Here is a 15,687-nt window from a genome sequence, read left to right as displayed (position 1 = left end):
CCCTCTTGTTCTGGACACTGCTCAGCAGGCATGAGAGGAACTGTCCGGCAACCGTTGCCAAGTCTGGCCAGATCAGATTTTTTTAAAAAAAATTCACTTACCCCCTCTGGGGGAGTTGTTTGAGGAAACGTGTGTGTGTGTCCGCGGAAGTTCCCCCACTCCTCCGCCAGCCTCCCTTAAGCCAGGCCAAGCAGAGGCCCATTGCGCAGGCATGGTGGCCTCCAAAATGGCCACCGTGCCAAGGGGGGAAGGCCGACCTAACCCTAACAGGATGAATTATGGCTTAAGGGAGGCTGGTGGGGGAGGGGGAGCTTCTGTTGACCCCACCACCACCACCACCACCTTGAACAACTGCCCCGGAGGGGGTAAGTGAATTCTTTTTTTTAAAAAGAAACAAAAAAATTCATGAACCCCCTGGGGGTGTGCGTGTTCAGTCTGGGGTCAGATCGAACAGCGGGTGGTTCGGTTCAACCTCGAACATGTTCAGCATCAAACCTGAGCATCTGCACATCACTAGCAGGCTCTTCTTGTGCCCCTGGCAAGGCAACAAAGAGTAGAAAACAAAAAATATTTATATACCGCTTTTTGACAGAAGTTTCCAAAGCGGTTTACATAAAGAAAACAATAATAAACTAATAGATAGAGTACTGTCCCCAAAGGGCTCACAGTCTAAAAAGAAACACAAAGTAGACACCAGCAGCAGCCATTGGAGGGATGCTGTGCTGAGGCTGGATGGGGCCAGTTTCTCTTTCCCTGCTAAATATAAGAGAATCACCACTTTAAAAGGGGCCTCTTTGCTTAGTTAGCACCAAGGTAGACCTCTGTGAACCACCGGGTGGAATGCTGAGGCAGAACCACCGGCTCCCTTGGATAACGACACCACACTGCTGGACCTGGAAGCAGTGGTGATGCTGTTGCTAGGAGTAGACTGCGCACTAGCAGTAGGCATTCCAGCACCCACCTCCTGGTTGTGCCCCAGCCTACTCTTCTCAGCTCAGTTAACTTTTTCAGCCAGGAGATGCCTCCACCTGGGCAGCTGGTTAGGGGTGAAAGCTTTGTCCTTTATCCTTGGGTCACATAGGCAAGACAAAACATGCTCTGCTGATGCACCCACGGATTTCCTGGGCCAATCCACCACTCCACTCCAGGAAAGCAATTGCTTCCTCAGTGGTCAGTATGGACTGGATCTCAGCAAGTGGTGGGTAAAGCCTGGCTCAGCGTTGCTGTCTTGGCAACAAAGAATGGCTTGAGTGCCAAAACAACATCGGAAATGAACGCCCGGTCCTGGTTGGATAGGTCGCACACTTCTAATCCACACCTCCTTGCCAGGTCATGGAGGGCTGGCTCCTGCAGGCGCTGGAGCAAGAGAAAAGTAGAGTGCCACTGAGTTGGAACATCCTGAGGGATCAGGTGTCCAGGTAGGCCAAGGTCAAGCTGCTTCTCCTTGAGCATCCACCTACCCTTTTCACTCCAGTGGAAGTAAGTAACCTCTCCACAAGAGCAGCCATGGCAGCAGCCATGGCAGCAGCAGGCTGGCGCTCAGTGCCTCCAGCAGGGATGCCTTGCCTAGCCTTAGCCCCAGAAAAGCCAGGTGCATCCTGCACGACCAGGTTCAGAGTGTGCTCCACACAATGGATGGACACAATCTGAAGCCACTCAGCTGCATTAGCTATGTTAAGAGCATTGTAGCTCACCATGGACCCACAACAAAGGTTTGGCAGCCCAAACACCTGGCAATCAATGGCCACCAGTAGCTCATCTGCCATGTGGTCAGTGTCCAGTACAGGGAGGGCAGCACTCACCTGCTGAAGGTGGTCTGTAGGGGATTTTATAGTTGGGGGCAAGCAGTAGGAGCAGCCAGCAGAAGCCCATGTTCTCCACCACCTGGAATGGCTGATCGCCCAAAGCCATCATCTCCCCAATGGCTCAGGTGATGAGATGAGACTCTGGGCGACCAATCCACTTGCCCACGTACTGCAGCCACCATGCTTGGGAGAAGAAGCCACTATGTGAGGGCACACGAGGCCTATTGCTGCCAGCAGGTGATGCTCGGGTGATGCCATTGCAGGTTTAGCAGCATCCCTGACACTGAAACGCTATAGATGTTGGAATAATAGAATTTGAGTTGGAAGGCACCTTGGAGATCTTCTGTTCCAACCCCCTGCTCCATGCAGGAAACTGCTACTTCATCTCTGACAGATGGCCACCCAGCCTGTGCTTGAAAACCTCTAGAAAAGGAGAGTGCATCACTGCACGAGGCAGACTCTTCCTCTGTACTTGCCTAATAAATGTATATGCATAACGAGGAAGCAGCCAATCACTGGTATCCCTCTGATGTATCAAATGTGACTCTTCACCTTCCTTAAAGGGGTATCTTTGATGCTTGAACACAGTCTTCTGTCCTTAGGGTATTGCTTTGCTGATGAATTTAGTCCTGGCATTGGGAAGCTTCTCAATCCCTGTTTTCCACTAATCTGAAATGATTGCTTATGAGCACCACTTGCATCTTCAGCAGATGTATAGCTAGGGACTGTGGATTGATTTCAAACTGTGTGTAGCTTAATTAAGATATTCAGGTCAGTTATGTAGCAGAGTACCTTCTTCTGTCTTTGCTTCTTTTTCCCCATAAGAGGAAGAGCACATAAAAAATGATTGCACAGGAGATCTTACACTATTCATTAAGAGGCTCTTCCATCCCTATACATTAGGTTTATGTTGCTATATTTCTGACACTGGCTTCAGCAGCGGATGGTGCCCTGGTGATGCAGGTGACTTAGCCTGGCTGCAGAAGCCCTTGTTCAAGATCCCTCTGCCTCCTAGCACCTTGCAGGTAAAGGCAGATGTGCACTCCAAAGTGCAGCAGAATTGTTTTGAGCACGCATTTTGTTGCACTCTGAGAAATGTGTTTTCAGGGCAGAAAATGTATATTTGAACCATTTCTACATTTGCCTTCACCTTTACTTATCTCTACAGCAGGGGTCTTGAACAGCAGCCCTTCTGCAAATTTTGGACTACAACTCCCATCATCCCTGGTTACTGATCATAGTGTCATCATAGGGGATGATGAGAGTTGTAGTCCAACAACAGCTAGAGGTAGAGGTCCACATTGAGACCCTGTTCTAACAATAAGAGCACTTTGAGCGGGGCCTCCAAGGTTATGGAACATGCATGCTCATATGGATGAAGGTACTCCATAATAGTTCATGGAAGATTATTTATCTGTGTATTACATCTTCCTCCAAAGAGCTCAGGATGGCACACATGGGTCCCCCCGTTATCCCCATGACAACTCTGTGACATAGATTAGGTTGTGAAAGTGTGCAACATCCTCCCACCCATCCATCCAGTGAGCTTCATGGCTGGCTGGGGATTTGAACCTAGGTCTTCCCAGACCTAGCCTGACATGGTAACCACTACAGATTGCACTGTTCATCATAAAGGCTCAGTGGAACCATTATGTACAAGGGCAGTGTGAGGGAGCATCCTGGGAAGGCTGCATTTTGGAATGAACGTCTGCTAGGAGGCTGGGGAGCAAGGGGTATTGTTGCTCCCCATGAAAGAGGATTTTCTTCAGGGTCTGCTTGTGAGATTCCTGGTGGCACAATCTCCAATTGACCACTGTGGGAGTTGATGCTCAATTAGATGGACATTCAGTTTGATCCAGCAGGGATATTTTTATGTTTGGATATCCCTGGTCCCAAGACACTGAGAGCTGTGTAGTTCAACACCAGAGTTTTGAATTGTGCTTAGGAACTTACTGGGAGCTGGTGGTAAATTTTTTAACACTGGCAAGGTACATTCCACTTGGCAAGTCCTGCTTAAAAATCTGACTGCTGTATTCAGAACCAATTGAAGTTGAATAAGGAGACAGAGCAATACGGAGAAAATCCTATGATTTGATTAAAATCAGCTCAAGCTGTTAGAGCTGAGTCTGCTGTTGCAGTTGCGTGTTGCATACCAGGAACTTTTCATGTCCCAACCTGAGATACCTTCCCCGCCTCTGCCTTGGTTAGACTGAATTTACATACTGTCAGGGCAGGTGGTCTGGAGGTAAATTGGAAAGCAGGCAAGCAATCTGTCAGTCTGTCAAACAGGTACCAAGAGTGGACACCTTAGGAACTCAGTATGTGCCTGGATGACAGGCTGCTCAGACCAACAAGCTAACCCAGAGTCAGCAGCCTTATTGGTCCATGTGTCCTCTGGTTCCTGCTGATTGGTAACTCCACTGACCATCCACAGGGAAGGTGGCAGCAAAGAATAAGCCAGAGGTTCCTCCCTCTGACAGGCTACCACAGTGGTACAGAGAGTAAAGCTGGTGGGTCCCTCTGTCAGTGTTTATGCACTGCAGCTCTTCTCAACCAGATTGGGAATTGTGAGTGAAAATTAAGACACTATTATCATAGGAATGGCCCCTTGGGTTTTCCTACTAGTTGGTCAGCAACTTGCAAACCTCCTCCTTAATGAGGAGCACCATTAATGTCTTTTGGGGGGAGATGGGGAGACTGGCTGGTTCCACTCTACTAACTATGTACAATCACTAAGGGTGGAATAAGACATTGGCCGCATTTGCACGTAATGCAGAACCGCGGGCCCAGTGGACATAGGGTTCTGCTCCCCCTCCACCACTCTTCTGTCTGCATCCAGATGAAATGGAGAGTGGGCTCCTTGCACTCAGAAGACTGCAGAGAGGAGGGGGAACCGGCTGTGCGGGCTTCCTTCTTGCTTGAAGGACAGCTCACATAGCTAATCATGCCCAGCGGAGGGAGGAGCTTCCCCCCTCAATTCTGGCTTGGTCAAATGCAGCCTCCAGTGTTGCATTTAGATGGAATGCGCACAGATTGGAACCCAGTTATGAGCAGCAAAACTCATTACAGACCAAGGGTTCCAACTGGAGTCTGCAGAGCGCAACCTCAAGTTGCTGGAGAAACGGGACTGAAGTTGCACACATTTGGACATAATGGTAGGGAAACCTCTTGCCCCAGCAACTCCAATCTCACTTTACATGTGAATGCAGCAAATGAATGAAACACGTGGTTGCCAACACGTTTCTCTTGTAACATGAACATGAAAGGCATTTGTAGGGGGAAATTAGCAAGCCTGCTTATTCCCCACCCCACTGATTCTACCATTTAAATGACTCCCAGCTGGTTTCCTCCCAAGCCAGCTGGCCTGGAACAAAACTGACTAGAGGGGAAAATAATCCTGGGAAGGGTATTTGCAGGAGATCACAGGCAAGGTGCAGTAAGGGTTAAGCAGCTTGTCCTGCTGATTCTGCCTCTTCAAATGCCTTCCACCCCTGCACTGATGCTAATGCAACATCTGTGACGTATTTAGGGAAACATGTTTGCTGGTATAATGTCTGGTTCTGCCCTAAGCTGCTTGCAGATTGTGGCACTTAGTGTTTTACACGACATGCAATCCATTTTGTAACCCTGGGTCAATGTCACAATTCATTTGACTGACAAGAAAATGCATTTACATTTCCCGCATAGTCTTGGCAGGATTGTGAATTGAGATAATTGAAAGTTTCAGCCCTCTAGCGGGTAGAGGAACAATGTGGCAATGTAACTATATGGGTGTGAAGTCTATAAAGTATCATAAAGGACAGCTATTGTAATTGGTTTGTACATTTTTAAATGTTACGGTCATACCAGCTCATTTTGCCAGGCGCTCAGGCTTCTACTTTATTGCAATAAGCTGTAAAATTGTCATTTCAATTTCTGTTCTTAAATTGGAATTTTTAAAAGGCATTTAGAATGTCAGGTCTCCCAAGGATAGGCTTTAAAAAGAACAGAGATGGCACAAAGCTGTAGGTGGCCATTATTTCCCCAAATATTTCCCAAGACTGGCCACATTGCCACAAGAATTTCCATTTTATTTTATTTAGTTGTTCAAGCTCTTCTGTGCTTGACACATTGTTGATTCAGTGATACTGCTTAGGATATTTCTTATTTTTGGTCTCCACTGTAAACTCAATTACCTCTTTAAAATGATTTTTAAGTGGTGCTAAAGCAGCATATGAATCATATGAATAGAAATGGGTGCAGCTCTTTCATGCCTCAATCGTTCTTGTGGTAGTTTGTGCAGTAGCTGAAGCATCAAAAAATAACCTGTGCCAAATCATTTTGTGACCACATCCCTGCATCACAAGGATTACCTGCAGGACCATTTTCAGGATCACTTGGTGTCCATAATCACGAATCCACACCTGATAATTTGTGATTACATTTTATTATATGCAACAGTTCCTAGCTTAAAAGCACAGCCTCCAAGGCAATCATGTATTAATAACTTTCACACTTCATCTTGCTTTTTAAAATGGGCTTTTAGATTATTTCTTGGGGAAACATGATTTTGAATGGCTTTATAATTGCATGTCATGCACCAAACCGATTTTACTTGGACTGGAATAAATTCTCTCCTGTTCATAAGTAAGCTTGTATTTTGTTTCCCCTTTGCCCTTCCAAGTTGGAATTGAACAGTATTTGCAGGAAACAGTGGGGGGCTAGGTAAGACTTGATATAAGGCAGCTCCCTATGCTCCTTGACTGCACTCTTAAGGGTAGGCACTGTAACAATGGCCTCATTTGCCTATAATGAGGAACCAAGGGTCCAATGCGCCTGTGCTTCTGCCCCCACCCATGTGCTTACCTGTCCACGTGCAGACGAAATCGACAGAAATCAAACTGCAGTCAGAGAGACTGCAGAGAGGAGGGGGAACTGGCTGTGTGGGCTTCCTTCTGGCATGAAGGACAGCCCTGACAGCCAATCAGCCAGAGAGAGGGAGGAGCTTCCTCCCTCAACTCTGGTTTCATCCAGCACAGCCTGTAGTTCTGCATTCAGACGTACAGCCAGTAGCTGGAAACCTCGGGTATGCACCACAAAACTCACTACAACCTGAGGTTTCAAATTGGAGTTTGGCAAGGGACACCTCGGGTTGCTTCTCTGATAGGACCGGGGTTTCACACATTCGCACACACAGGTTTGTCAACCACAGGCTCCTTCACCTCTGGTTTCCCATTACATGTGAATGCAGCCATAATGTTGTATTAGAAGCAGCAACAGTGAGGTGGAGTTTAGAGGACAAACAGGAAGTAAAGGCACAGAGTGAATAGTTGAGAAGATTTAGAAAGAAAGCATGCACTAGCTGTATTAGCTGTAGAAGCACTCTATAAATAAAGAGAAAGATTTTACTTAAGCTTCAGTTGTTTCTTTCAGTCTGAAGTATGGTGCAAGAGGACAACGCTGCATGAAACAGGCATCATTGCCAATCTCCAGTGCCAAGCACAGATGTTCTTAGCAACAATAAACATATATGAAGTAAGGGATTTTGTAAGCTGTTAAGTATAGCCATATTTTATCAAATGATAAACATTACCAAAGCAATTCGCTCCCCATCTCTCATCAATGCCCTGCTCTTGGGAATTGTAGTGATTAACACAAAACTTTTAAATAATTAGATAGATATATTTATTTATGACCCATGGTCAGCTTACAAATCAACTAGAAATGGTAGAATAAAAGCAATCCTACAAGAGGTTAACAGTTGCTGGATAATAATAAAACATCACACATACAGTACCAATCGAAGACTTCACTAGCAATTGCTAACAATAAAATATAAATATAAACTAAAAATTCAGGATGAACATACGCATGAAATAAAAAACTGATGTAACCACATAGCATTAGAGCAAAACTTCACCACTTTATGTGTAATAGGTGGAGACTGATCTGCCAGAAGATAAGAAACACAAAAATCTTCTGAGCATCCTGGAGAGGGTGCCAGATGAGGAGATATCGGGGAGCGTCTTAACTCTCTGTAAAACAGGCAACAGAGCAATACATGTTGGATGGTTTCAATCTCCCTATAACCACAAGGGCAGATTCTGTCTTCCCTAGGTATGCTCTTTATTCTCTCCACCAGCACAGCCGACGGGAGCAGGTCATACCTTGCTCTAAAGAAAGCCCTCAGATAGTGCGGGCTCTCTAGGGTATACAGATAAGTAGTGGGACCCCGGACAGCAGTGCATAAACCCAGCCTCGTTCTCGAACATTCAGGGATCATGGAAAGCTCGCATTGATTTTCAATATCCAGGATTTTTAAATAATTATTTTAAGACTTGTGTGTTTCTCTGCTTCTGCACAAGAGCACTAAGCAGTTGAAATTAAAAACAAAAGCCGATGAATCGTATTTATTTTATTTGTCACATTTATATAGCACCCTATACAAAAATCTTAGTGCGGTTTACAATCCAATGAAACAACCAAAACCTAAAAATCATATAAATAGATTAAAATTACCATAAATTAAACTTTAAAACATCATACATTAAAAGTTTGATAAAGCCTCTTTTTTTTAGCCACAACTGTGGTAGGCTCACCCATTTGTGTTTTCCTTGAATGTAGAATTGAAAATTCCACTGCTGCTGCTGGATTTCATTGACAGTTATTTCATGAAATCTTCTAATGGTGCAACAGGGATGCAATCTTCTAATGGTTTACACCATTAGTGTAAACTGCCCTGAGCCATTATAGGAATGGCGGTATATAAATAAAATACATACATAGTAAAATAAAATAGCTAAGTTGACTGGCTGATTTGCTTTCCTTGCACTCTTCTAATGGTGGTCGGTATGGGGAAACTAAAGGTAGGGATGTGCATGGAACTGTTTGGCGCTCCATTCTAGGAGCGCCGAATCGGTTCCATCAATCGACATTCCAACCACAGTCCACTTGGGGAAATATGCTGCTGTTGATGTCGGAAAACTGGCAGCTCTGGGTAGATAATAGGTCTGTGATGGTGGTCTCAACTGATCTCTATATTTCTCTGTTTGCAAGGCAGCTGTGAGGTGAGGTCTGCTTAGGAAGCCAAACACCCACCTGACATTTTATTGCAAAATGCTTTCCCCTTCTTAATTTTAGGTGATGCTATTTTTAAGGAGGAGGGAACTAATTAATTTTTTCTGTCAGTTGCTTCTCACTTAGTATGGAAGAGAACCTCCTGAAGCAATGGCTTGAGATACAAGCTGTGGCAGTGAGATGTTTCTCTTCATTACATTGTGCTGGCAACTGGATTCTGAGACAATCACAGTCACAATGAAGAATGTGAGGGCTTTCACAGCTTTCAGATATGGGGAGAGGATATTGTTGTTCAGTGTTTGCATTTGGAAATAGCTTTCCTCTGCAGTAGCCATCCAGGAATATAACAAAGACACAGGGATACAATAGATGAGAAATACATCACTTATATGAGAATAAGGTAAAGTTGTGCCGTCGAATCAGTGTCGGCTCCTGGCAACTACAGAGCCATGTGGTTTTCTTTGGCAGAATACAGGAGGAGTTTACCACTGCTATCTCCCGTGCAGTATGAGATGATGCCTTTCAGCATCTTCCTATATCACTGCTGCCCGATATAGGTGTTTCTGTGAAACATACCAGTGGGGATTCGAATCAGCTATCTCTTGCTCCCTAGGCAAGTTACTTCCCTGCTGTGCCATTAGGTGGCTCATGAGAACAAGAGACACGCAAAAAGCTTCAGCAGCAATTTCCAATGTTAAAAAAAAAGGAATAAAATAAAATTTGTTACTCTATCAGGTGCCAGTGTTTTCACTGTAGTAACAGATATCTTCTTGTAAGCATATGGATTCCCATTTTGGAAGACTGAATAAAATTTAATAATGATAAAGAATGTATGTCTGGGTCCTCTTTATTCTCAACCCAGCCCTTGCTATCTCAGTGCTGAGAAAAGGGCTGGCATAATTGGGCCCACAGACAATGATTCAGTTTTTTTGTAAGGGTTTGTCAAACGCGTTTTAAAAAGCCGCATAGATATTCACATTGGTATACATGGTCCATAAAGAAGGGCACAATCTTGCAAAACCTAAGGAAATTTCAGTGCCAATCATTTCAAGCATGTGTGAAATTCTTTCTCACGAAATCCAATGACATTTAAGAGTGCATGGCTTTGGCTGGATAACAATGTAGAACATCAACAATGTCTATTTATAATTTTTTCCTATTGCTTTAGCTTAGAGGTGTAGCAGGGTTGAAGTAGGCCCCAGGATTGTGGAATGTGCTCCCTGCTGAGATACGATCCTCCCCATCTCTGGCAATTTTCAAAAAACACTTGAAAACCCATCTTTGGCTGGCACTCATATCTGTAGTATGATAAAAGCAAAGTGCATAAAGACTTTCTTAATGACTATGTAAGGAGGAGTCTAATGGGAGTGTGGGTAAAATACAGAAAATGGCTGGAATGTAAAACTCCATTATGGGTATCCCCGATTGAAACTTTGGCACATACATAGGAACATAGGAAACTACCATCTACTGAGTCAGACCATTGGTCTATCTAGCTCAGTATTGTCTTCACAGACTGGCAGTGGCTTTTCCAAGGTTGCAGGCAGGAATCTCTCTCAGCCCTATCTTGGAGAAGCCAGGGAAGGAACATGAAACCTTCTGCTCTTCCCAGAGCGGCGCATCTGAATGGGGATTTTGTTATGTTTTCAAGAGAAGGGCTGTAAATTAAAAAACCTAAGTACAAAATCTGGTTAGTAACTGGTTTCAGTACCATCAGCTAAATGAAATGTATAAGAAGGATCTTAAAGTTGGATTTGAGGATCAAATGTTGAGATTCGAGAAGATGTTGTATGAAAATGATGAAAGATTAGTTTCTAAGATGTATAAGTTGTTGCGTTTGGAGGAGACAGGAGATGAAGTGGTTAAAACAACTATGATAAAATGGGCTCAAGATGTGGGACATAATATAGATATGGCTGCTTGGGAAAAATTATGGAAAACTGATTTAAAGTTCACTGCATGTTATACTTTAAAAGAAAATTATTATAAGATGATGTATAGGTGGTATTTGACACCGAAAAAATTAGCATTAATGTATAAACATGTTTCAAACAAATGTTGGAAATGTGGACAATGTGAAGGAACTTTTTTTCATATGTGGTGGTCATGTGGGAAAGGAAAGGCTTTTTGGGATATGATATATAATGAGCTGAAGAAAATTTTTAAAATGACATTTCCTAAGAGGCCAGAATCCTTCCTGCTGGGAATAACTCAAGGAGGGTTCTCCAGAAGAAATTTAACATTTTTTATGTATGCAACCATGGTGGCTAGAATAGTATATGCACAGAAATGGAAAGACAATAAAATGCCCTCAAAAGAAGACTGGTTGATAAAAATTTTGGAATATGCTGAGATGGCAAAACTTACAGCACTCATAAGGGATGAAAATTTGGAATGCTTTAAAGAAGATTGGGAAACATTTTTACTTTACTTAAAGAACTATTTTTCTAATATGGACCTTTCAGCAGGGTTTGAAATATAGTAATAACAGCACGTTGGGTAGGGTAGAATTGAGTAGCAATGTGGACTATGTATGTTTTGAATTATTATAGAAATGGTTTATATGTATAGTTAAAATGAACCGTGCAGACAGGTAAGCGGGAAGTCAGTATTTACTTATTGTAAAACTATTGTAAAAGCCAATAAAATTTTAAAATGCAAAAAAGAGAAAACCCATCTTTTCGCCCAAGCTTTCTCAGCTTCCTAAATTTTTAGGTTTTAATTTCTGGTTTATTTTTAAATCGTTAAATTGTTTTTAGTTTTTGTATATGTCTTTAACTTGTTTTATGCTATTGTTAACTGCCCAGAGATGAAAGCTTGGGGCGGTGTACAAATTTGATAAGTTAGTTAAATAAATAAATAAATAAATAAATAAATAAATAAATAAATAAATAAGATGGCCGCCTGCCCTGCTTCTTTTTCACAGAAGTGCAAGCGGGAGGAGAGCAAAGAGCAAGCTTCACCCAGCCAGCAGCCCCTCCTCAGGGACACCCCCCCCAGGGGCATCCCCCCCATTCAACTGTAGTGACACCCCTATTTTTGCTGTTATTGTGCACAGCCTCGAGTATGACTTTCCATATAAAGGCTGCAATCTCTCCAAATGCTTCAACTGTTTTCGAGAAGATCCTATTTTCTGGTACTTGGATTGCGTAAATCACTGTTCCCAATTTTTATTTTTTATTTTTTTGCAGGGGGAGCGGGCTGTTAAAATTGTATTAGTGCTAATGGATACAGTCATATTTCTTCAGGGTTAGCCCTCACCCCATTCTCTAGAACAGGTGCTGGCAGTAGGTAGCTCAGGAGCTACTGGTGGCTTTCGGGCTTGTTGAAGTGGCTCACCTGGTGTTTGGGTTCCTTCTCCTTCCTTTCAGCAAATCTGATTGGCTAATTGAATGGGGCATCACTGTGCAATTTTTAATCCCTCTTTCTTTTGGAGCAATCAGGGTTGCATTTACTTTCTCTGCTATACACTTATTTTCAGTTTCTTCTCCCACAGCCTCTCTTGCTCTCTTGTCCTGCAACAAAATTCTTGGGCAATCCTGCAAAAGTCTCTGGGAATTCAGAGTTTTTAATGTTAAACCCCCTGTCTGTATTTTTATGTTAAAATCCCTTACTGATGTAAATTTTTGTTCAAACTGCGATCTGTGACTGGCTGCAGCTTGCAATGCCCTCATTTTATGACTGACTCCCCAAGCCACTATTTTGTGCTCAAGGCTTCCAAGGCTCTGGCAAAGCTTCCTGAAGCCTTACGTCTTCCCACTCCTACTCAAGAAGTTAATGTCCAGTTCAGTTACTGAATGCTTCTTGTCTCTAATTTGCATGCATATGCATAAAGAAACATGTATTTGAGTTATACTCTGCCTTTTTAATAATTAAAAAAAATCCTCAAGCTGGCTTTCAACAGATTGTGATACAATAATAATTTCAAATTTGCAGGCACAGCCTGCTGTTTCAGACACTGCAGCTGCTGAGAGATGTGTTTGAACTTGGACTGTAGCTTAGGGGCAGACCACCTGCTTTGCATGCCAAAGGACCTGGGTTCAGTCCCTGGCTCCAGGTAGACTGGGAAAGATTGCCATCTGAGCCCTGGGATGCAGCCAGTCAGACAGTACCAAGAAAACTAGACCAATAGTCTGACCCAGGATAAGATAGTTTCATACAATAACTTTATGAAAAATAATTACAACTGCTTTTATTGATAGTTAACAGCTTTATTTTAACTACTACTCATAATAATAAGAGGAGAGCTGGTCTTGTGGTAGCAAGCATGACTTGTCCCCATAGCTAAGCAGGGTCTGCCCTGGTTGCATCAGAATGGGAGACTTGATATGTGAACACTGCAAGATATTCCCCTCAGGGGATGAAGCCGCTCTGGGAAGAGCAGAAGGTTTCAAGTTCCCTCCCTGGTAGCATCTCCAAGATAGGGCTGAGAGAGATTCCTGCCTGCAACCTTAGAGAAGCCACTGCCAGTCTGTGAAGACAATACTGAGCTAGATAGACCAATGGTCTGACTCAGTATATGGCAGTTTCCTATGATTCCATAATTACTTCCATCCATTTGGATTAAAACATGCTATTATTTAAATAATGCCTTGTTTATTAGCATAATGAAAATTCTATAGAAAAATACCAGAAGAGATAGAAAACTAGTCACTAAAAAGAATATGACAGCAATGAATGCAATGCACTACTGAGAGACCTTAAAGGCCGAGTTGAAGACAGACCATCCTGGAAAGAGTCTGTCTATGTGGTCGCTAAGAATCGACACCGACTTGACGGCACTTAATCAATCATCAGAAAAGAATATAGTTATCTTTAGAGTTACCAGGAGAATGCGACAACACCCCTCTTCCCTTCCTCACATCTAGTTCCTAGAAGAGTGCTTGGTGTGTATGTAGCCTTTTGTGTTATAGTCTTATGTTTATTTAACTAAGATTTTATTCCAGGAACAACTCCATTTTCTCCTTCTCCTTTGCCTTCCTTTTCTTTTTGACTCCCCCCACCACCACCACCCGTCACTCTCTACAGGATCCCCACTGGGACAAAGTTCTAATCAGCAAAACATAAAGGACTACTAGACAGAATACAGCATCCTTCTAAGGGGACAGGCTGTATTCCAAACATTTTAGTAGCTCAGCCTGTTCCAGAAAGAGAGCACCTGCAGCAAGGAGTGGGCAGGTGGCGGGCCTGCATGGAGTTTGCTGTTTAGAGGTCTGCTTTGACTACTTACAGGACTCAAGCGTTCACGAAAGACTATTATTATCTGAGTAAAGAATGCTTGAGTAAAGTAAATGCCATCAGTCCCTGAACTCTGGTAATATATTTTATTTGAATAATTTAACAATTTTTAGAGATGCTTCAATTCTCACTCAGGTGGAGTAGTTATTTTAAAAAGTAGTTTATATTATTGCAGAGTAATTACAAAAGCGTACTTTATACTTAATAATTATATTATCCTCTATAATAAGAAGCTACAGTGTGATCCCGTGCCTGTCTTTGGCCTGTGTCTTTCTCGGCCGTTCTGGGCATGCGCAGAGCGCATGCCCAGAACGACCGTGAAAGATACGGCTGTCCTGACACGGGCAGCCATGTTGGTGAAGCAGCAGCGGGGGAAACTGGGCCGAAAACTGAAACTGGGAAACTGGAAACTGGGCCGAAAACTGAAGCAGCAGCGGGGGAACTGGGAGGGCTGAGCCGGCAGCGGGGGAATTGGGAGGGTTGTGAGAGTAGCGGAGGAACCGGGAGAGCAGCAGGGAAGGAAAAAAAAAAAAGGCCGGGAGAAAAGAAAAGAGGGGGGTACCTTTAAGAGCAGCGGGAGGGTTTACTTACCCCTCCCGCCGCTCTCTTAATTGCCACCAGCAGCCCCCCCCCCGATTAAGGGCCAAATTGGCCCAAACAATTGCCGACGACGACCGCCTGCCCTCCCAGCTGCCCAAGTATTCCTCACCCCCGTCTTCGGCCCGCGTCAGTCGGGCGATCATCAGGGACCATAATCGGAGAAGGAGAGAGGAGCTCGCAAACAGAGCTCCTCTCTCTGCAAAGCCACTGCCCGAACTGGTGCTTTGGGTGCATAGGACGCAACAGGCGTCTCTCCTTCTCCGATTATGGTCGCCCGACTGATGATCGCCCGACTGATGCGGGCCTAAGACGGGGGTGAGGAGGACTCGGGCAGCTGGGAGGGCGGGCGGTTGGTTGGCGGCGGCCGCGGAGGCAGTTGTTTGGGCCGATTTGGCCCTTAATCAGGTGGGGGGGGCAGGTGGGGAGATGAGAGCCGGCAGAAGTGTCCGGCCTGACCGCTATTGTCTTTACTGCGGAGAGCCCAGAGGCGGTGATGGTGTGTCTGGCCCAGCCGCCCAAGCACAATTCAAAAAGTTAAAGAACTACCCCCCCCAACCAAACGAAGCTCCATACATAAATGTTTTAAGCACACACAGTGTCATAAACACGTCCCAAGTCCCCTGCCAGCCCAGCCCATGGAGCGGTGGTCAAGTCGTGGTCAAGGTGCTGGAAGGCCCAGAACAAGGAAGGCTGTTAGCAAGTTCAGAAAGAATTTTCACTAGGAATGTGGTGTATAAAGAAATACTATGAGGGTGGGGGGGGGGGAAGACAAACAAACAAACAAACAAACAAAGTTAAGTTAAAAAAAAAGAACAAATAAAGAATATTATTTAAACAAAAAATAGCCTCATAACTATGTAAAAACTAAATAAGGGAGATGGAAGAGCAAAAGAGAGCGGGACAAAGGGAAGAGGGAAAAAGAAAAGACAGAGGGACAAGGGAGAGGGGAAAGGAAAGAAGAGAGTAAGGGAGAGGGAAGGGTCAATTA

At 44.1% G+C, this 15,687-nt stretch overlaps 1 protein-coding gene across 3 annotated transcripts in view; it reads left to right on the top strand.

Moving 5' to 3' along the window:
* PDE4D (phosphodiesterase 4D) overlaps positions 1 to 15,687 on the top strand; it is a 990,732-nt gene that overhangs the window by 134,749 nt on the left and 840,296 nt on the right. The window contains exon 1 of one of the 3 annotated variants that reach the window (XM_053289927.1): positions 14,157 to 14,175. The exons of the other annotated variants lie outside the window; for them this stretch is intronic. The gene's annotated coding sequence lies outside the window, so the exon portion shown is untranslated. Of the gene's footprint in view, positions 1 to 14,156; positions 14,176 to 15,687 lie in introns of those variants that run through there. 3 annotated transcript variants of the gene reach the window in all.

Source organism: Hemicordylus capensis, chromosome 2 (genome assembly GCF_027244095.1).
Source record: "Hemicordylus capensis ecotype Gifberg chromosome 2, rHemCap1.1.pri, whole genome shotgun sequence".
Taxonomy (NCBI): domain Eukaryota; kingdom Metazoa; phylum Chordata; class Lepidosauria; order Squamata; family Cordylidae; genus Hemicordylus; species Hemicordylus capensis.
Note: the sequence above shows the minus strand (reverse complement) of the source record. Positions and strands in the feature narration are given on the sequence as shown.